The 22,930-nt window shown below is 41.7% G+C and overlaps 1 pseudogene; it reads right to left on the bottom strand.

Moving 5' to 3' along the window:
- Positions 1-1,362: 1,362 nt before the first annotated feature.
- The window catches only part of LOC147207345 (uncharacterized), a 32,191-nt pseudogene continuing 10,623 nt past the window's right edge, over positions 1,363-22,930 (bottom strand).

Here is a 22,930-nt window from a genome sequence, read left to right as displayed (position 1 = left end):
CCGATCTCCACTTCTAAATGCGGCCTCTTTCTCTTTCCTGAGTTGCCTGAGTTTGGGAGTAAACCATGGCTTGTTATTGTTGAAGGAGCGGAAGGACTTCGTTGGTACACACATGTCCTCACAGAAACTGATGTTTACATGATAGTACATTTGTCAAGACTCAGAGTGGTGTCTTTAAATCAATGAGGATGGCGAACATCTGTTTCATCGGAACTAAGAAGCAAAAACTGAAAAACATCCATTGTCTGATCACGGTAAGGCATACCTATAGAGTACAATAATTGCAAAGATTTGCTTTGCTAACCGCAAATAAAATTGGGTATCATTACCTTACCAGCGGCCCGGTGGGCCAGTGGTTAGCGCGTTGACTTCACAGTGCAGAGGTATCCAGCTCCGACCACCCTGTGTGGAGTTTGCATGTTCTCCCCGGGCCTGTGTGGGTTTTCTCCGGGTACTCCGGTTTCCTCCCACATTCCAAAAACATGCATGGCAGGCTGATTGAACACTCTAAATTGTCCCTAGGTGTGAGTGTGAGCGTGGATGGTTGTTCGTCTCTGTGTGCCCTGCGATTGGCTGGCAACCGGTTCAGGGTGTCCCACCGCCTACTGCCCGAAGACAGCTGGGATAGGCTCCGGCACCCCCCGCGACCCTTGTGAGGATAAGCGGATCGGAAAATGAATGGATGGATGGATAGATTACCTTACCAAGATGAAGCATGTCGATATAGAACAATAAAAAGCAAAGTACTGATCCCTGCGGGACTCCACATGTAACATTCCAAAACTCAGAAGCCAAATTCCCATGAATTATACGGTGCATCCTCTCAGAGGTAAGAACTAAACCATGAAAGTGCTGAGCCTGAAATACCAACACATTTTCTGAGGTATTCTAATAGTATGTTATGATCGATGGTGTCAAAGGCAGCATTAAGATCGAGGAATAATAATATTGATGAGGTGTCGGGGTCCAGAGCTAGGAGAAAATCATGAGTCACTTTAGCAAGGGCCGTCTCATTAGAGTGGTCGGCTGTAAATCCTGACTGAAGAAGTTGAAATCGATTGTTAGTGGCCGTGCAATCATTAAGCTGTTGCTACAACTTTTTCAAGAATTGTTGCAATAAACGAGAGATTCGAGCACAACCTATAATTACTGAGACTCTCTGGGTTGTGGTTTGCTTGCTTAAGTAGGGGTAAAATAACAACGATCTTAAAAGCTGCTGGTACAATGCCCCAGATGAGTGATAAATTAACAATATTTAGGATGGAATGTCCTAAGTTTGTAGGGAAATTCAACAAGCCTATCTAACGGACGACCTCGAGTTTAGTCACACGCCATTTGCACTCAAGCTTCCTACATGATTGTTTAACTGCACATTTCACCTGTGAACTGCAGAGTAAGAATCTTTGGATGAGTTTTAAGTTGAACTGGTGCTACAGAGTCGGGCAGATTTAATAGAACGGCACTGACATCATTAGTGAGACTCGAACCACTACAAGAAGGAAAAGGAGCGGGTGCCAGAGGCAGTAGCTAAGAGAGTGCAGGAGTGGTTGAAGAACTAATATTGCGGCCGCTATAGCTTTGATTGTGGTGAGGACGAAGGCAGTGAGTCAAGTTTTCAAATCTTATAAAATAATGGTCAGATATAGCAGTGATATATGACATTACCATGACATTTGAGGTTGCTTAGCTCCGGGTTTGTACCATATCTATAGTGTAGCCATTTTATTGGTTGCTTCGTCTATTATCAGCGTGAAACCCAAAGTATCAATTATTGTTTCGAATGCCGCGGTAAGTGGTTCAGACCATGAATTCATATGACCATTAAAATCACCCATTATTAATATATTATCTGCATGAGTCACCAAGTCAGCCACAAATTCAGGAAATTCATGTAAAGAGCCAGTGTGAGGGCCAGGAGGACGGTAAATCACCAAAATAGATAAAATGGCGACAAGGCTATCGATCGCACAGTGAGAACTTCAAACGTTTTCAAGGCGCTGTTTGAGTGAGGACTAAGTTTGAGAGCAGATTTGGACAAGAATGGCCACACCCCTGTCCTTCTTACGAGGACATGCCACATGTGAACTCACAAAGTTTGGCGGCGAGACCTCATTCAGCAGTAAAAACTCATTTGGTTTCAACCAGGTCTTGCAAAGACCAATCATATTAAGGTTATGATCAGGTCATAAACTGGCAAGGCCTTTGAGGGGAGTGATTTAATATTCGTAAAATCAAGTCGGTTGATCCGAGTTATTTGCCATTTGTAATATTAAAAACATTGTTGCCTGGGTCCCATGCTGTATTTCAAGCAGCTTTACAGTGGAATCAGATTTTTATTTGTAAGCTTGCGAGTACTATTGTTCGGAGCGAACACGGTGTCATTGATACGATCGGCCAAGAAGAAGAATGTTTCAACTCATCACATTACCATCTCAGAAAAAAGCACTTCAGTATGCAAAACAGCAGCAGGTAGTGAATCAGTGAACACATTGCTTATTCACCTTCATATTATTTCCTGTGAAAGACTTTCCCTCCACCCCTGACACAGTTCACAAATGAACTGAATGGCGATCGGATCCCACAAAACGTGGACACAAATAAAAGTTGTACGAAAATATTTAATACAAAAACACAGTGACAAAATATAAACAGAAATTGCTGGTCAAAAGAGCCAGGAAAATGATACTTTAAAAAAAATGCTTGCAAAAGGCAAGGTAAGTAACATCGAGAATACAAACGAAATGACTAACATCCAATTTTGCGAAATCAAAAACATGAGCAACATCAGAGACAAAAAACAAATACTTACAAAGTGGGAGACAAGAGCGCAAACGCAACTATGATGAGATCGAGAGGTACAGAAAACAACCCTTGAGTAATAGCAGCAACAAGGTCAATAATCCGACGAGAGATGTGGGATCTTGGCATTACTAATGAACACATTGGCAGCAGGTGTGCACGCTGGAGGAAAAGCCCTCCACTGCCACCTTCTGGAGACACACAAGAACAGGATCATGACAACCCCCACAAACCTCCATAAGCCTTAATAGGGTGGCGTTTTCATTGTTTAGGTGTAAGGGGGCGTTTGTGACTTTGGGTGGCATTGTGGGATGGAAGTAGTCTTTTTTCCGACCAATCTTTGGCCAGATCTCTCATTCGCATCAGGTCTCAATCTTTTGCCGTACACTCACGGGCACACCCCGGTCACTGGCACAGCCACATGCTGACATGGTAGCTCGGGCTTTAGGAAAGTTGCTGGCTACAGTATTGGGGGGTATCCATTTTTGGAAAATAAAATCCCATTCCTCATTTGCCAGCAACTGGGCAAGACTAGCAAAAAAGGCAGAGTGAAGGGATCTCAGGCAGCAGACAGACAGGATTCAGAAGCCTCAGCAACAGGTCTGAGAAGCTGATTCAAGAATTCCTTATTTAGGAAAACATTATCATATAGTCTTATCTGATCAGCTCTCTGTCGAGAGTGGCCCTGATTAGGGACAAGGAGGGGCATTCCACACTTGTGGACTGCTCCACTGTTTATTTGCACAGGAAATCCAGACGCTGTGAAACTCCAACTCGAAGGCACTATGCAAATATTGGAGCTATTTGCAGAGGTGGTTTTAATTCTTTACAGAGCAACGATTGGCTCGTTTCATTCCCATCCCTGCAAGAACTTGGCGAATGCATTCCTTCATCCGTCTCGCTTCCCTCACACCAACTCACCCAAAAATAAATAAACATAAGGTATATTTTCAACGTCGTGGATGGCCACCGAAGATTCAAATCTAATTTCTTATGCCTCTGGTATCAGATTCTCAACTGAAACATACTCTTATTGTTCATACCGCAGCTTCTTGAGTGACCAAGGAGTGGTTCCAGGTCCGCCGGTCTGCAAGGAGCCTGATACTTCCTGAAAAAAGGGGGGACCACATCCACTCACCTACAGTGTGAAAACAAGGAAAAGTTGTGCAAAGTAATGAGATTGTTTCACATTATTTGGCGCAATGTGTGAGGTTCTAAAATATGAGGCTAACTTTGCTATCAGCTAACAGTGAGAGATATTCTTATTGTTGAGCACATCAGATGACAATTTCATTCTATTTTTCACTCTTGCTTTCTCTTTCTGAGGATGTGAGCGTAACAGAGCCGTGTTCTGTTTGGAGGGATGATCACAGCGAATCTAAGAAGCTCGACGCTAACACAAGACTGACATGCTTTCGGCCGAGCTGAGGCTTCAAAGGAGACATTGTTGGCCACAATAGAACTAACTAACCTGCTTTTGTCATACAGACATGAAAAGGGACCTGAACTAAATGTGTATCACAGGAATTTAATCTTCTGTCAATGCAAACATGATGAAAGGACCTCATCAAAAGCGACAAACATACACCGAGAAAGAAAGTAGAATGAAAGCAATTGTGCTCGCCCTGCTTTTGACAGTGTCTGGCATGTATTGTACGTGGAGTATTTGTGTGTGGAGCTCTCAAATAATGTGCTATTGTAACCCACCAATGCCTGATGGAAGAGTTGAACAAAACTTACACCGATATAACAAAAACAATCTTCATGTTTATATCGGATAACTAGAGCCAGAGGCCATCTTCAAGTCGATACAACGATGATGTCACAACTGGGTAGTCGTGAGTACATTTTCTTGATTAGCAACAATTGAATTGCTCAACTTCCCATTGCTGACTTTATGTTAGCACAAACGATGGGCTGATTCAAAAGCATTTCTGTTGGTTACAGTCAAAAAGCAATTCATTTTGCCAAAACCGTCCTCCCAATTTCTACACGTCAACTGTTCCATGATGCAATCCATCAACAGTTAACCTACAGTCTGTACACACCACTCAAATGTACATTCACACCTCTGCCAACAGTATCTAAAACAAAAGCTTACAAGGGTAGTAGTAGTAGCGCCATATTCATACCTGAGCAATGGATATAAAACATATTTCCAAATTCACGTGGATGCACGGTCTGTTTGGATGAAATGAACAGTTTTGGAACTCTTTTACAGCAAGTCATAAAAACATGCTAAAAATACCACGGTTAGAATCAGAACAAGATATATTTTCAGGCTCGTTGGTGGATATTGAGCCCCCCTGTCGATAAGTGTTGAGGATGAACACTTGTGCTAAAATACTTAAAGCAGTGTTGTCCAATGTTTTGCTCCGTCCAGATCAAATAAACAAATGAATGAACAAAATGTGCTCACCACTAATGCTTCATTGTCAACATGACATTATAAGAAGTGTTGTAATTGGTTTGGCTGCATAGTTTTAGCAGGGCACGTGGTAGAACACAATCTAATTATACTGAAAGGTCAAAATCATGACAAAGTGGAGATGCAGGATTTTCTTTTGAAATTATGCTGACTATACTAGAAAAAGCTTGCACACATACATGCCATATCAGTATTCTGAGTACATACTGTGTCAATTTGAAATGAGTTGACTTATCATATAAATACGGTTGAGTCATTGTATTCTCTTCTCTGAACTGCTTCACTCAGGTATTGAATTGAGAGTGACTACGCCTCTGCTGCAGCACATGACTCATAAGCTCATCTAACTCTCATTGTGAACAGGTCTAGTGCGCTCGCACAGTCAAAGGCTCTTTAGAGGGCCTGGCGTCATTTTCTGTGATTTCAGTCCAAGTGGCTACAGTACAAAAAAAGCAGGTCAACACAATGACCTTATCCTGTCCTTCAGCTTGAGCGTGCAAGGCAATTCCCTGTTGACAGTGAGGCCCACTTTGTCGCTACTCTGTGAACTGTATCGCGCACGAATTAAAAAAAAAAAAAAAAGAACAAATGCCGCTCCTGCCATAAACTCTGTGCATAAAGCCATCAGTTTTATGGGATGACATGTGAGACACAGGTAAAGAATGTTAAACATTACTTAAAACAACTTGTGACTGTGGAACGGATTGACAACATTTTCCAGCATCCATGCAAACATTTTGTTCAAACGTTATGGTTGCACTGGACTATATTTGACAGTGAACCAAAGAAATAACAAAACAAAATGTCTTATTTTCATGTTTTTAACATTATGACTGTTTAATACTAGACCTAACAAAATTGGATTTTTGTGCTGACAAGCAACCGAGAAACCAGATGTATTATAAGCATCAGTGAAGAGCCTTGTGGCCTTGTGATAGTTGAGATGTCTTCTCTGTGTAATGATCTTTTTTTTTCCATCAGCCACTCAGCGGGCGACCTGAAAGTAGAGTTCATTTTGGAGAAGAAAAAAAATATGGTTTCCAAGGGAACAGGCCCCTCCATCTAGCCCCTTCAGAATACAGTCTCAATGAGGTGTTTGAACTTGTATACACGCAGTGACAATTGTACAGCATTTGTGGAAGCTCTACTGTGTGTGTGTGCGCGTGCGTGCTGTTTTCAGTCACAAGGCTGAGCCACACAGCCTTGGTAGATAAATGGAACGAGATAAGTCACCTGGGAGATTCCAGCCAGGTCATAGATTTTATGGGTCATCAGATAGAACGGAGGGCGGCTGAGAAAACGACCCTTCAGCGTTTGGAAAAGGCTATCATTTAACCTGATCAATAGCTCCAATTACCCCGGTCCTCCCATAGCTGTAAATACAGATATTATGTTTTCAAGGAACCGAAATTGTGAAACCTTACTGATGTAATCACACTCTTAGATTACAGTTGTGTTGCGCGAGTAGATTTCACGACAACAATTACATTGCTTGTGATTGTCCACCGCACTTCGCTGGCGAAATCTTCCAGATATGAGCTAAGCCAACACAACAGGTCAAACTGATGTTAGCGGGTGTGTTTAGTTTGGGAATTTCTTGTGTCCTCAAATGTTAAAGTTATGGGGTGATGACAGATTGGCTCAACCGAAGCACAACCAACTGTGGTTTCCGTCAACCATATTCTGTAGCTTGGTTTGCCGTGTTCGGAACCGTGGCTGACCAGATACTGGAAATAGTATATTACAGACAACGGAAAGGTATCAATATAGCAAGTAGAGCTGTACCAGTAGAGCAGACTGGACTGGTCACAGATGTAACACAGAACGGAAGCTGGAGAACAACCACAAGAAGAGTGAGGAAATGCAAAACCCACGGAGATAAATTGAAGCCAACACCAACTGAAACCTGCATCGTTCTCGTTGGGAGATATTCATGCTAACAGGCATCTTACAGAAAACACTGTACTCAAAACAAATGGTTTTCCCACTTGGATCACTCGTTGAAACAATTGAGGAAGCACCTGGGAGTGTCAAGTAACGAAGTAAAAAACACTTTATAAACTGAATTAAGTACACATTTTGGGTATGTGGGCCTTAGTGGAGTAGTTATTTTTTAGCCTTTGCTGAACTCAAGTCATCCTATCTTTCACTCCATGAAACACATGTTAATGCTCAGTAGTATAAATGGCTTCAATGTATTTGCCTTGTAGGTCATATATAGATATACCTATATCTATATTTATATGTAGGCGGCCAGGTAGTCCAGTGGTTAGCACGTCGACTTCACAGCGCAGAGGTACCGGGTTCAATTCCAGCTGCGGCCTCCCTGTGTAGAGTTTGCATGTTCTCCCCTGGCCTGCGTGGGTTTTCTCCGGGTACTCCGGTTTCCTCCCACACTCCAAAAACATGCATGGCAGGCTGATTGAACACTCTAAATTGTCCCTATATAGGTGTGAGATGTGGTTGTTCGTCTCTGTGTGCCCTGCGATTGGCTGGCAACCAGTTCAGGGTGTCCCCTGCCTACTGCCTGAAGACAGCTGGGATAGGCTACGCGACCCTAGTGAGGGTAAAGCGGATCGGAAAATGAATGAATGAATATATCTTTATGTAGAGAGAGAGAGAGAGAGAGAGAGAGTACACAACTGGCAAAAATTCTATTGATTAATAATGATTCCATGAGTGTAAGGTTAATCATAAAAGCAAGTTTAGTCTGTCAGGGCATATAAAGCATATTAGAAAGAAAATGTTTCACTTGACTTCCACTTCAATGCATATTTTTTCTCCATGCATAAGTTTTACTTTGATACAATACTTTCAGTAGTTTTGAAACCATTACTTTTGTTATTTTACTTGAGTAAAAAGCTGGAGTTGATACTAAAGTCTTTTGAAATAACAATATCTATATTTTTACTTTATTTTCAACGTTCGACACCTGTGGTTACACTGTATTGTTTTAACATGAAGACCCCACAGAAATATGAAGTAAATCCGGATACACACACACACACACACACACACACACACACACACACACACACACACGCGCACACACACAAAGTGTCTTTAAGTTGGCCACCGTAATAATTTGCACTCTATCCCTCACCACCTACAAAATGGCAATTTGACCTGCTGTTTGAAATGGCCACTCACCGTCTGCTAACTGTTTTCTGACCATTTCTTGTCTTGCATGAGTAAAGACAGATTCACAGTCACTCACATGGTTGAAATGATCAAGAGACATGCCCCTTGCATGCATACTTACAATACACTCAAAAGTATCATCTTTTGTCCAGATTGAAATAAATATGATCACATTTTGTGTTAATTTGTATTTTGTCATCCTGAAGGGTTTGGTTCATGCAAGGTTTCTCACCACACTGTCTCGTCATTGCAATGCAGGCAAAAAGTTTTGCAGCTGGCTGCGGGGCAAGCGGAGCGATTTAGTCCATAATAGTCACTGCTAAAAATATCAGCGGGGAGAGGTAAATCCAAAGTACTTGTCGACAAGTGATATTAGGCAAGGTGGGGAGTCTGGCCATGAGGAATAGATGACAACATTGGAGAAACATGCACTGACTCACAAAGTGGTTCTCTTTCACACCAGTGCTGCCAAACAGAGGATACAGCAGCCATCTATGGCCGGTACGTCATTTGCACTGTTTCATTCCACAACCTACCAAAAGGAAACTACACCAACTTGGGCAGTTTCTGCCATCACATTTTATACAATTGGACAGTCTGTTAATTTCCTTTTAAAACAAGGAATATTCTAAATGTTGGAATACTGTTTGTTTGTTGATACTGGGCAGGTGTGCTGCCTCTCATTTAACATGAGATTGAATATGATCAGTTGATTTCCGAACACAGGCACGTCCGATATAATGGTGTGTGCACCCTGGCGCGACCACATTATAGCCATTGTTGCTGTTGGTTACTACAGTGAACAGCCTATCATGTCATCTGGTTACAGGTTATCATTATTGGTGCACGAAAGGGTTAAATTTCCCCCGGCAAGAAGAAGAGGACACTTTATTGTTGTGAATCTCTGCACATGTCTGAAATGTGTCCTTTGCATTTAACCCATCGCAGCTGTGAGCACAGTGGTGCAAACCAGAGCTGGGGGGGGGGGGGGGGGGCAGTTCAGGATATCAGTGTCTTGCTCAAGGACACCATAGCCGTCAGTCTGGGGGATGTTGGGGGTGGACCTGTCACAGCAACCTCTCAAACTCTGCCCACAGTTGATGTCACAGCTTTTATTTTATTTTTGTCTCCACATTCTGCTGCCGCTTGATGACTTGAACCAGGATCTGCACAATGGAAGCCAACAATCTTAACCACTTAGGCACAGCTGTACAATCCGCTTTTTGTGGAAGATCACGTGACCAACAACTCCGGAAAACAGGTTTGCGGGCTTCCTTTTGTATGCCGCAATAACAAGCAAGATAACGGGTTGTAAACATGATTGTTTGAAGACGAAAAAAAAAACTTTATGCTGGTGGCATTGGAAAAAGGTTAATATATACTGTATATATATATATATAGTAAAAATATGATATGTAAACACAAAGCTAAACAACTATTGTCATCTTTGGTGCATGAGGTTGTGGTGATATTTTGTGTTAAAAAAATACATTGTTGAGGTTTAAAGATCAGACTGATGTCATGGCCTCCTTCACCATTCACCTGGGCAAGGAGGAAATTCTGTTGTATGTTTTGTCAAATGCGGCATGTTTTGGGTCTCATTAAAGTTTTGAAATGATCTTGGTCTTATTTATTTCCCAAAGATTTCAGAATCTTTGTATGGACGCTTGAACCAGTTCAGGGTGTCACCCGCCTATAGGCCGAAGACAGCACACCCACAACCTTTATGAGGAGAAGTGGTCCAGAAGATGGCTGGATGAATGTACCTTAAAGGCCTATTTCTTTTAAACATTGTTCACAAATCTGCTTTAGCAAGCTTTTCTTCTTCTTCTTCTTCTTCACTTCCATCCAGGTCACAGGTGTAGCATATCAATATTCTGCTTAGACAGCATCTACCTGCACACGTGGGCCATAGGTTGCCCACAATAAAAGGCCTCTGTAACTCGGGTTTTACTGCATTGCTGGGTCCGGGGAGGGGCAGAGGACTAGTTGATAATGTGGTGTGAGTGACATTTTTACTCTCGTCGTACAACAAATCGGAATTTTTTTTTTTGTTTGGGGTTTTTTGTTTGTTTGTTTTTTCATGGATTTGGTCTGTTCCATTCAGCCACAGCACAATGCCTGGAAGCTGAAAAAATGCTAGTTCTTGGATGGCACTCGCCCCGGGTGAATCACCCATTGAACATGTTTGGGATCTTCTGAATTGGTGTATAAGACAGCATGTTCCAGTACCAGCTCATGTCGAGTAACTTAGCGCATCCACTAAAGAGGAGTGTGCCAACATTGCACAGGGCACAATCCAAAACACAATCAACTTGATGCGAAGGTGTGTTGCACTGTATGAGGCATATCCCGTTCCGCCAATTACTTATCGTTTTGTGGCTGGTTTTGTGTTTTTTTTTAATCATTGATCTTTTATTTATTTATGATGTCATAAAAACTAGGCATTTAAACAGGGGTGTGTCGTTTTTATATCCACTATATGTGAAAATAAGCATTGATGTCTTCAAGGGCCAATTTCTTCTTTCTAATGTTTGTGAGCTCACCGGATTGTGCAGGTGTACCTCATGCTGTGGTTCCCTTTAAATATGTTACTCGAACTACAATCATCTCATTACACTTTCCAAAGTGGCACAGTACCCTGAGCATTAACACATGCAGGACACACATTGTTTTTATTGTGTTTACAACATTGTAAAGTGCAAAATACATACAATAGAAGACATTCCATTTTCTATTTTCATTGTCTGAAGTTGTGAACTATGATATCCAACGGAACAGAAACACTATAAAAACAACCGAAAAAGGGGAAACGCACTTAATTATTAAGGAGCTTTTTGGTCTTGGGGGAAATTTAATGTTATTCATTTTGTCATCAACGGAGAGCTGTTAGCTCTTTGAAACATTCCCCCAGAGAACCATCCTTCAGTTCTGATTGTGTTTTGACGCTCAACAAAGTGCCACCAAAGTGTAATGAGTTGCTTTAATCTCCATGCATCATTGAAACACTCACCTACTGTATAGTTGGGCTTTGTTGTCCACCACACTGCACTCTCCCAGGGAAGGCTTTTAGTAACTTCTGCATTAGACAATATGTCTTGCGCAATTTGTGCAAAAGGAATCTTAAAAAAAAAGGATTTCCTCTGATTTACATTATTCATGTGGAAAAATGCATTTAGCACCAGTCTTTTCAAAGTTAATGTTATGCTAATAGGGAGACCATGTCGTGCCAGATGATGCAGAAGATGACATGGCTTCACACATTAAAAATATTGTATAGTGCCACCCTCTACTCTGTGCCTGCCTGCTTTTGGTGCCAAAGTATAGCCAGACATTCACTTTGTACGGTTAAGGCCATTCTTAAAAACAAGTACGGTCTTAATCTCAAGAATTATTTGTGAATGCTATTGCTATGCCACTCAAAGAAATGAATTGGGGACAAGAATAATACTCATACAAATTACTAATAAACAGCGTACCATAGGGTGTAGGGGAAAGAAAATAAGAGTCACTGTAAATTAGCCGAGTGTTCAATACATTCAGACACACTTGTTTTTTGCATTCAATGTTTTCTACATTTAATACTTTGACAATTGTGTGCAATTCATAAGAATTTTGAAAACCCAAAAAGAAATGTAAATTCCGAGACTTTGGTGCCAGGTTTAAATTTTGGAAATCATTTGACAGCTTCAATAATGGTCAAAGTTTTGGACATCAGGGGCCCTGTTTTCTTAGGCAAGTACCTGTGCGCTTTGCGTAAAAATGGGCACATCTTCATATTCTTCCCAAGGGAAGTATGGTTTTGCATATTTGGGACCACGTTGCGCCTCTATGGGTGTTTCGGCAGGCGGTGATGCCACACCAAAAACACACCTGACAATTTGGTTGCAGAAAGTAGACTGCCCTTGGCCTAAAAACGTGGGTATACTAATTTTTGTGTCGGGGCAAGTCTAGTTTAGTGCGTTTGTGAATTTGGTAAATGTGTTACGCCGCGCTCGTTGTTCTGGTGGATTTGGCTGACGCTCCCCCGGCGCATCTTGTAATTTGGTGACAAAACACTAGATTTTAGATTTGCAAGAAGGAGGTCTAAGTGGTGGCGCAGGTGGTGTAATGTGATTTGGGTGCATTTGATGGAGGGGCCAGCAGACGGATTTGGTTCTCCACGGACATGATGTGTGCTGGATTTCATTAATAAATATGACACGTTGTACAATCTTTCCAATTCATCGCAAATATCGATTCATTTAACAAATTATTATCATTATAATAATTACAAAATATTTTAATAACACCCTCCTGACTATGTGTAAAAACTTAGGTGGGTATGGTGGTCACAATCGGGTGTGCAAGGCAGTCTCCAGTTACATCATCCACAAGGAGAGATCTTTTAGTTTACAGTTTACATCTTGCACTTTGTACACAAAAATCACAAGCGCAGATCCCAACAAGTCAATTTCTGTTTCTGCACTGAAGTGCTGTGTGTGCTTCCGCTGCCCTGATTTTAATGGAAATAAGGGTAGGGTGTTTATATGTACAGTAGTCGGCAATGTTCCATTCCCAAATGGCATACAATGGCGCAAATGCCCCCTTATACTCAATTTGACCTGTGCAAAGTCTCGGAAAATACCAGAAGAGGGAAAGCTCCACCCATGTGCACAATTAGAATGTGCTTTGCGCTACACTGAAATCCCTATGTTAGTTCAGAGACTCAATTGCCAAGTTAAAATTCTAGAACTTCTGCCCTTGGGTAAGTTATGTGCGCGACTTCCAGTATTAACCAAAATCGGCCTTTTGTTTACATGGTAATTGCGCGAATCCACTTTCTATCACAGTTACAAACTTAAATAATGTCAGAATGTGAGTTTCTGCAGCTTAGAAGAGAAAACATTTCAATCCCGCTTCCTTTTCATGCAGCAGGGAAGGAGGATAACATAAATAAAAATAGTCCAGCGACAAGGTACAGTCACATGTTTACTTTCCGAACTCTGTCTCTTCAGACGTGCGGCAAAGAGCCATGGGACCCACCGCTAAAGCTAACACTGTTCACTGCATCATAACCACATGACCGGGACACTTCATGTCATCGAGTGTCACGTCGCTTGAAGTGTAAAACTGTGATTGATTATGTGAACATCTCAATTTTAACCGGTCGAGCAAAAGAGGGCTCACCATGTTACTACATTCTTTAAAAATGCTTTGTAATTGTGGATTTATTGAACTATAATTTATTAAATACACAGGTTATCTATTTGAATAAATGATTGACTAATTTGTCATAGTTCTGCTTGGATCCGCTGTCATTAGATGAAGTACAATATGTACAATTGTTACTTACCACACATCAGTTGACATGCGTTTGAACACCACTGTTGAAAATAAATGTGGATGCAAAAGAGGCCTTTCAGTTCAATCGGGGTCACAGAACTGTCAAGAAGAGGAGATTGTTGCCAGAGGGGCCTTGCAAAAATTACAATTAAACCGTCAGAACCAGAGTCAAGAGCCGCCACTCCAAACCTTTTTCTTATTAATTGGGATTTGGGGAGTACCTGGGTTTCCTTCGTCGGAGGTTCAAGTGGTGCTTAGTGTATGATAGAGCGACTCCGTGAGGTGTTCCATCTTCTTGGCCTGTGAAGATGAGATTGCTGTGAAGCGTGATCAACATCCTCTCAGGGGTCATGACGTGAAGCTTTCTAGCACCTGAAGCGCTATGTGCTTCTGTCTCATGCTCTTTGTAGCAGCACTCACAAATATATTTTAGGAGCTGACTCAAGTGCCTCTCCAACGACAGCCGTCTCCTTCAAAGATCCATACACAAAGAACACCACCTCATTGCTCTGCGTCATTGTTTTGAAGTGGCCCTGGCATTCGATGTCTTTATAAGAGACAGAGGCTATCCTGGGGTTCACAAGATGAGCACCGAGTGTGTGTGCGGCACTTATAAATTCTGAGTACAAAACGTTGCGCTCAAAATTGGTACTTCATATTATTCAAATGGGAAAATAATGGGTGGAGGGTGGTAGGGGGCGGGGTTCTTTGGGACTGCAATATAGATGGCCTACAGAAGGAAAGTCAATGCCAGTGCTGATTTGGGACTTGTATTAATGACAGTGCTCAATTTGCTTCAATTTATGCAACTTCAAACACAAGTTTGACCGCTCATTACAACTTCAATTTGACTTCCTCTGTTTACAAAGTTGGATTGCCTGGACATTGAATCGATCGCCTGTCAATTGCAAGGCTAACACACTAAGGCAGATCATTTTTTCACTCGCATTTGCGGAATAGGGCAGGAGTGAACTCACCTGGAGTCAACTTACCGTTCTAGGGAGAACATACAAACTGTACACTGCCTTCTCGCTGTGAGGTAGGCACGCTAACGACTTCAATTAAAATTTAATCCAAAAAGACAATGTATTAGAGTGAGCGGCAACTTATTGTGCATCCATAAAATGGTATCTTCTTATTTTCTTTCCAACGTGGTTTGTACCAAAACCCTTTCCATTCAGTTGTTATCATATCAGCAAAAACCAAGCCATTAGTTAGAATAACTGCCAGTAACTGTTGCAATGCACAGATCTAGGCCAGGCTACAAAAATAGAAGAAAGAAGAGGGGAAAAAAGTGTTTCCAAGAACACTTGGAAACATTTGTTGAATGGGTAAAAATGGGAAAAAATTGGGACACGTAGGACTCTTCCACGAGGAACCAAACTGAGGAAATCGAAGGAGAAGAGCCTTCTATGAATTTTCTCAGTTCAGTGTTACAGAGTATCCCATTTCGTTGTATTGATCATGAGTCCAGTATTTTCATTTGCACACTATATGTGTTTGTCTACCTGCTCTTTTTTTTTTTTTGTATGATGCTATTCTATTCCCTTTGGCGGTGCCACTTGAATGAAAAACATCTTCCTATTCGTCAGAGCTGGTATCACGTGGTTTACGTTATCTGCTCATCGCAGACTGTTTCAGTTGACTACTCCGACGCTGATTACCGTTCTCTAATCTCATTAACGGCTATCTTTAGGAGCACGTCTAAATGGCTTTGAAGCAGATGATGCACTTTAGCACAGATTTAATTGGTTCTGCCTCTCTGGCGCAGGCTGTTGTCGCAAGGCTTAATACAGCTTGATTGTAAGCGTACAAGTGTCGTTACTTAATACTCAGGTGGTTAACTTGTGGGAACTTCACAATGAAATGAGACCCCCGACGAGTTACCAAACGTATCATTACAAAGCATGTTAATTATGATCAAATGTGAATGTTTTTTTAAAATAATATTATTGAGATATTAAGTGTAGATGGAATGGGGTTGCTATTTCTAGCATAATGAGAGACGTTTGTAAGAGAGATGCCCAGTCTTAAAAGTCAACACTTAGTATAAAACATTGCAGGAAGACTATATTGACTAGAATAGGAAGTTTGATCTTATTACCCCTATAGCGGCCAACTTGCACTAATATGGGACTACTCTCTCACCCTGCATCAACTGGCCATGCAAGACAGGTCCTGAGGAGAACCCACTTCTGCCGAGCTCAGACTACACGATTGTAACCCGGTTTGGATCCCAAAAGACACTTCACAAACAAACGATCACTGTCGTGGCCGATTGAGTAATGAATTGGGACTCAAACAAGTTGTCACCCCGCATAGTGTGGAATAATCAAAGACTGCCGATCTGGCATCTCAGATGCCTCACGACCACGACACAGAAAGTCTGTCATGTCACTTTGTTGTGTTTGGTGTTTAGTGTGGCATGTCCTACACAATCCAACGATTTATTCCTAGAAACTGACCAATTGTGTGATGGAGTGAAACGCCCATCACTTCCTGACCAGCGCGCTCTAGCTCTCCTTTACGCCAAAAATATCAGCTGTATTGCTCACACCGGGGGCTGACCAGCCTGCCATGCTTCATTTCTGTAAATGGACTATCATGCCGTTTAAAGTAACATGGTACAGCATCATAGCATGTGATTGATGTTGCCTGCTCTGTATTCATTGCAGCCCGGTCATCTCCATCTGCATTTCTCCTCTCAAGGTTTCTCCCTTTTTTTTTTTCTTCTCCAAAAGTTTTTATGTTGCTATCTTGATTTGTGTAAATTGTTTTGTGATGAATGGCTATACAAATTAACCTCTCATATCAACATCAGATATTTCCCCATATATCACAAATAAACTAGTGACATCGCTGTTGACATTGGTTGCATTAAACTGTCATGGATGAAGCTAATTTAAGTGTCACAACCACATGAGAAGACAATGGCAGTCTTGTCTTGTATTAACATGAGGACATCTCTGGCAATTGCTGACAAATGGAAGATTCATATTCCAAATTTAACCTCATTGCACATCCAGCAGTGCAGTTTAATTACAGTCTTCCGAAACCTCTCTTTGCTGAGTGCTGAAGCTGTAAACACCATCTTGATGTGCTCTGAGCCTGACACTGAAGCTGATTAGGCATATCATTATAAATTAACAGTTAATATATCACTGCAAGTGATTTCTTTTTATTAGATTTTATTTTTTTGCTCCTAATGAAGATTGTTATGCTACACATTCCCTACATACAGCTCCAAAGAACAATGAGACTGCACGTGTCCACGAACACTATAGAACGTTTACAAAGAGGAATCACCATGACAATGATTTTGACAGCTGTTCAAGACTCTATTTTTGTGTGTACTCGCAACTCCCAGGTTTACGTACAGTCTGGAAAATTAAACAGTATTATGGTTACAATGCAACCTTGTCGTATGTTATAGTATACTGTGTGTAATATGTACTGTAATTGTGATATTTTATGATTGTGTCAGCATAGGTTCCTGATACAGGCTCGGATGCATTCCGAATTACAAAACAAAACACATAACATCAACGGCTGTGTCGTAGGAATGGATCGTTGTATTGTCATACTGTTCGTGGTTATTGAAGGTCTTACTGTTGCTTTCAACTTGCTTTATGTTATGATCCTGTCCTGTTTGGTTTTCAGTCTCCAGCAGGAGTGGAGGGGGTTCCCTCCAGAGCCACACCTGTCGTTAATCATCCTCGTTATGTAGCTGCCTTTAAAAGCTCTGCCACACCAACAACTGGTTGTCCCATTATTCAGCCTCGCTCACAACTCTTGCTTCCACGTGCCTGCGTATTGTAGACATTCATGACTTTTTGCCTTGTTGTTTTCGCTTGACGTTTTGCTAAGTATTTTCATGTAAGTAGTTCTCGTTGACTTTCTTAGCTGACTTTGGGCAGTAGGTGGGGTCCACCCTGAACTGGTTGTCATCCAATTGCAGGGCGCACATTGACAGAAAAGCATTCGCGCTCACAATCAGAGATTACGACAATTTAGAGTGTTCCATTAACCTTCCATGCATGTCTTTGGATTGTGGGAGGAAACAAATGAAAAGGGTAAAGGCATTTTTGAAACGAGTATCAAAAACTGGAGACACATAAAGCCATCTGCGATCAAAATGTATCGTTGATCAGTGTAATTAACTCAGCATTCTCAACAATACCGTTGCAGTGTCTGTAAAGGCACCATTGCATCAGTGTATTATTTCCGATTTCAAATGATTGAAATAAGAAGCATGGCTGTGTATAAAGAGAACATTATGCAGCTGCTTCACTGTGTTTAATGGCGTGGTGGAGTGGAGCCATAATGCCAGCGTGAGTCTGTTTCCAGCTGAAATACTGTTTCAGACTGAGCAACTTTTGGCTGACTGGCCTCAGATTCACCGGACCGTGTGTGCATGTGCACGAAGCAGAGTCCCTGACTGCACGGTCGTGCATTTGTGCAATAGTGTGTGTCAGCATGGGTGAATGCATGCATGTGTGACTCTGGACGTTTGAGTGCCACATGTCCTTTGTGTGTCTGCGTGTGTTTGTTTGCTAATCTCCCAGGGTTGCAATTCATCTTGACAGTCTGTGTAGCCTCATCACATCAATGCCACTCCACCGTCTTACTCGGACGAGTGATGGAAGAAGTCCGCAGGGGGGAGAGAGCGAGTGAATGACAAAGAGAATGACAGATCACATTGGACTCAACAGCAAAAAGTGCTGTGACACACACTCTTCTGCATATAGCGAGAAGAGCTGAGCGTGCCATTCAATGCAGAATAAAACTAAACCAGAATCAAGTTTCTACTTTTTTTTATGGATACATCCTACGAACTGGTTGAAAGCCTTGTGCTATGATTTTCAATGTCAGCGGTATTATTCAAAAATAGTTTGTCGTGATGAAGAACTGCAGCATACAGAGAGCTGTTTTTAGTATTTGGAAAAGTTGCACTCCACTACATGTGACCAATCTAATGGATAACTTTGAGATGTTCTAGTAATGAGTGAGCACAAACCATTAGTGACACGCTGGCGCTGTTGGCCACATTCCAGCTCCTGGGGAGTTTGGTGCACGCATCGCATATATCAAGGCCATTTGGCGGATTGAACACACATTCTTAAAAACCACAGCTTCCCCCGCTGAGCTTTCATTTTCCTCAAAAAGAAAAACGTTTTAGAGGCCACAGTCATTCTGATGTTATTGGGTATAATATTTACAATGCTGTGGCTCCTCTCTGGAACATGGAGATACTCATTTTTCTTAGATTTTTTTTTGTTTCGTTGTTTTTTTTTAATTGGAGTTATTTTGTTGTGTATATATTTCACACCGTTCCATTCACTCAGCCTAGGTTCGTCTTGGAAAATCAAAATTAAATGGTCAATGTCTTTTATGTGTTTTGGAATAAGCAGTTCATTCTTGTTTCAAAAGAGAGTCTCTAACTCTGCTGTGCTTAGACTTTTTTTCTCATCACTGCTTGGACGTTGCTAAATGATGAAGTAAACAAGCCCAAATATTAAAAATCCTGGAATTTTCCGCATTGTTGTTTTGAAAAGGGGGCGGCACGGTGGTGGACTGCTGAGCATGTCTGTGTCACAGTGCAATGGACATTGGTTCGGTTTCGGACCCTGGCCTTCCTGTGTGGAGTTTGCAGGTTCTCCCCGTGCTTCAGTGGGTTTTCTCCAGGTCCTCCGGTTTCCTCCCACATTCCAAGAACATGCACGGCAGGCTGATTGAACACTCTAAATTGTCCCTCGTGTGAGTGTGAGCGCGAGCGCGGATGGTTGTTTGTCTCTGTGTGCCCTGCGATTAGCTGGCAACCGGTTCAGGGTGTCCCCCACCTACTGCCCGAAGACAGCTCGGATAGGCTCCAGCACCCCACGCGGCAATGAATGAATGCATGAATTATTGTTTTGAAAACCTGATGTGCCACAGAATGCGGGCAGGTTCCGAATTCATCTAAAAAAGTTTACTGGTGCCTCTGATTAAAATATAAAAATTAAATTTAAGAGGGGAAAAATACTCCAAATATTTCTCGATATGATATGGTGATATTAGACACGATCAATTAACTAGCCCAATTCAACCAATGAATAACCAACTGAGAGTGTCAATCACAGACATTTGCAAAGACAGATTTGATTTTGGATGCAGCTCTCGGATTGTGCATTGGTTGCAAATGAAATGCCCGGTGAGCGTCATCAATGCCACAACACACGCAACCGTAACCAACATCACTGGCATCAAGATCATGTAAAGGCTGTTGCCAGACTGACAGACATGCACACAAAAGCAGAGTCGATACCCACTGGACAACATGTCAGCCAAAGGGTTTCGACTTGGCAGGGCAATGCAGCAACTCCGGGGGTTCACCCGATTTTTTAATATCCATACACCCTTTTTGCTCGAGAAGTCGTCCACAAAACAACAATGGCAAACCGCAGGCACAGTGACAGTGTCCCACATTTGAAGGCAATATTGTCCAGCATTTTGGATGGGCACACTTTCCACTTTGATTGATGATTGGGAAATTGTCCGTAAATTAACAACTCTTAAGCTCTTGTTAGTCTCGTGGCATACATAACCTACTTTATGGCAAAGGGGCAGTTATCGCTGAATTCACCATCACCCAGGAAGCTAGCTGACGTTACCCTCAAATGATTATCGGTATCAGACATGTTTTTTCAATGGGGAAAAAGTTGTATCATTAATATTAGGTGGAAGAAAATACACTGAAGGAAATGGTGTTGAATTTAATCAACTTTATTTGGTTGAGAGGCTCCATCTTGATTGACATGCATTTTTTAAAAAGTAAAATTGAGTAAATTCAACATAACCTGCTCTGTTGGTCTGTTTACTTTCCACATTGAGGTCTCCAGTCGTCTGTTGAAGCAACTTTTACACGATGATCCTCGACAGCTTGAAATGAGCGTCACTTGACTTTCGTTGTGCAAAAAGATCGAGACTTGTCGTTTTGAAAATACTGTCGTGGTCACCAGCTGTGTTTAATGACTCCATATAGTCATTGTTTGTACTAATTATGAGATGAGCTTGTCTTGATTGCACCATTAAAAGCTCATCATTAACGCTGCTTTAATGCCGCATTAGATGGGACAATCATCCAGTAAACGGAGTACTACTCCCCCACTATATTAAAACATAGTGACACCGTGGGTCAAATAAATTAGAGCAAGCACATTTATAAACGATTAGCAACACATTCGCTGAAGGGCTAATTAGGCCTCAAGGGTAAGGGCTTTGTTTTTGGCACAGACCTGGACAGTCACCGAGGAGAGCTTGTGTCCGTCATGCTGCTCGGAGCCAGGTGACCTTTTGTTTTGCTTTGTTGAGCCACTTTTCCTCTGTAGGCCTGCTTGCTGCTCTTTGTTGGTATAGAGCAGTACACACAGACATTGTGGTCGAGGTCATTTTAGTTTTATACAAAAAAAGAGTGTGTGACAATCAACAGACTCAAAACACAATCCTCATTCATGGACAGCGGGAGTGTCAAGAAAGAAAAGAAGAAGGAAAGAAATCAGCAGCTCTCTCCCATTGCTATTTCTAAACTAAACTGACGTGTTGTGGGGCTTTATCTTTCAATCATCGTTTTCCGATGATCTGCTTGATGCGACATGAAAAAAGACTAATTGGAAGTCTCAAAATGAAAACCTACGTCTGCAGAGTCACACGACGGCTATTTTATTTTATTTTTTTGGACACTAAGCTGAATATTGTGTTGTGTTGAACGTGTTCTTGCTTGTTGCGCCGGCAGTGTCCGTGTACCAATGACAGGAGAGGTGGCCTAATGAGAAGTGTGTCTGAGCTGACAGAAGCTAACCCCCACGACCGCGAGGCACACACATGCACTCATGTCCTGGGAGACAAGTGTGGAGAAAGTCATCTCAGTGTGAGAGTGGTAATTAGACTCCCATCCATTAACACGAGGGGCTGTGGTGGAGTATGAGCAGCAGGTGTGTGGGTGTTTTGGTGTGTTTCTTCCATTCTCTAATTGGATGCTCAGTCTTGTGTGTATTTCCACAGAACAAAAGCAGTCTGACATGGGGAACACTCGAGTTCAATAGCACGTTGCCTAAAGTAGCTCAGCACGTTGGAACAGGAATACCGTAGCTCATTTCAATCCGTAGTCATTTTAAGTGTGAAAGATTACAGTGAATTAAAACGACGTTAACCAAACAACAGGTAGTTACAAACGAGGTGTCTCTCTGAATGGAAATTGGTCTGAGATAATCTGATTAGCCCCTCGGGTCTGAATGGTCGCAAACATGGACTGATGCAATATTTTAATGTCACCTGACAGGATATTTTTAAGGTCCATCTAATGAGTTCCCATTAGTGTACATGTTCCCACTAGGTTTGGAACAGATCTTAAAGTGCAAAGCGCCTCCTGATGAAGAGGGTACGGGTAGGTTTGTCGGCTAGAAGTGTTGCTAGGCCATTACTGGCTTGAGATGCACGCCCTTGGGAACGTGTTTAAAAGACTCTTCATTCGATACACCTACACAATGTCAGAAGTGGAACCTGGATCAATTCATTACAGTGGCAAACATTGAAAATAAATCAATAAATAAAAACAATGTTTATCGGTAAAACAAACTGATTTTCATGCCCGTACTGCTACACGTTTCAAAACTTTGTTGTCGTTATGTGTTCACATTCAAGTGCAAGAACTATAAAAAAAATGGAAAGCAAGTTTTTTTCTTTGAAACTGTGTTTGTTTCAAATCATTTCCACGTTCAGTTGCCTCACGTTGTAGCCCAAAGACAACACATAGAAGACCACAATTGGAGACTTGTGAGTTTTTGGTTTTCTCTGTTCAGTCATTTGTTTCTCATTGTATGAGATTACTGTATTGTTATTTCGTTTTTAATGGAAAAAAGAAACATACCACATCCTAAATCATATTATGTCAATGTGTTAAATTTTTGTCTGCATTTGTCTGATTATAAAAAAAATCCAATGATATTTATGTATTTTGAAGTTATTCACAAAATCCTTAATTGTTCAATGACTGTACTGTATGGATTTTGATGACGGGACCGCTTGACAAACTGATGTGCTGAATTAACTGAGGACAGCGTGCGGACGTTAAAGTGGGAAGGGTAGGTGTGAAAGAGGACGCGAAAGGCTCGCTCCCAGTAGGTGCCAGTACGTGCATTGTGCAAAACAACATCCCGAAAATGGCACCTACAAAGAGACAATAGAAGAGTTTAAACTGCA

The sequence above is a fragment of the Hippocampus guttulatus genome, chromosome 3, assembly GCF_054856545.1.
Source record: "Hippocampus guttulatus isolate MCC_2025c chromosome 3, RoL_Hgut_1.0, whole genome shotgun sequence".
Taxonomy (NCBI): Eukaryota; Metazoa; Chordata; class Actinopteri; order Syngnathiformes; family Syngnathidae; genus Hippocampus; species Hippocampus guttulatus.
This window is presented reverse-complemented; position numbering and strand designations above follow the sequence as displayed.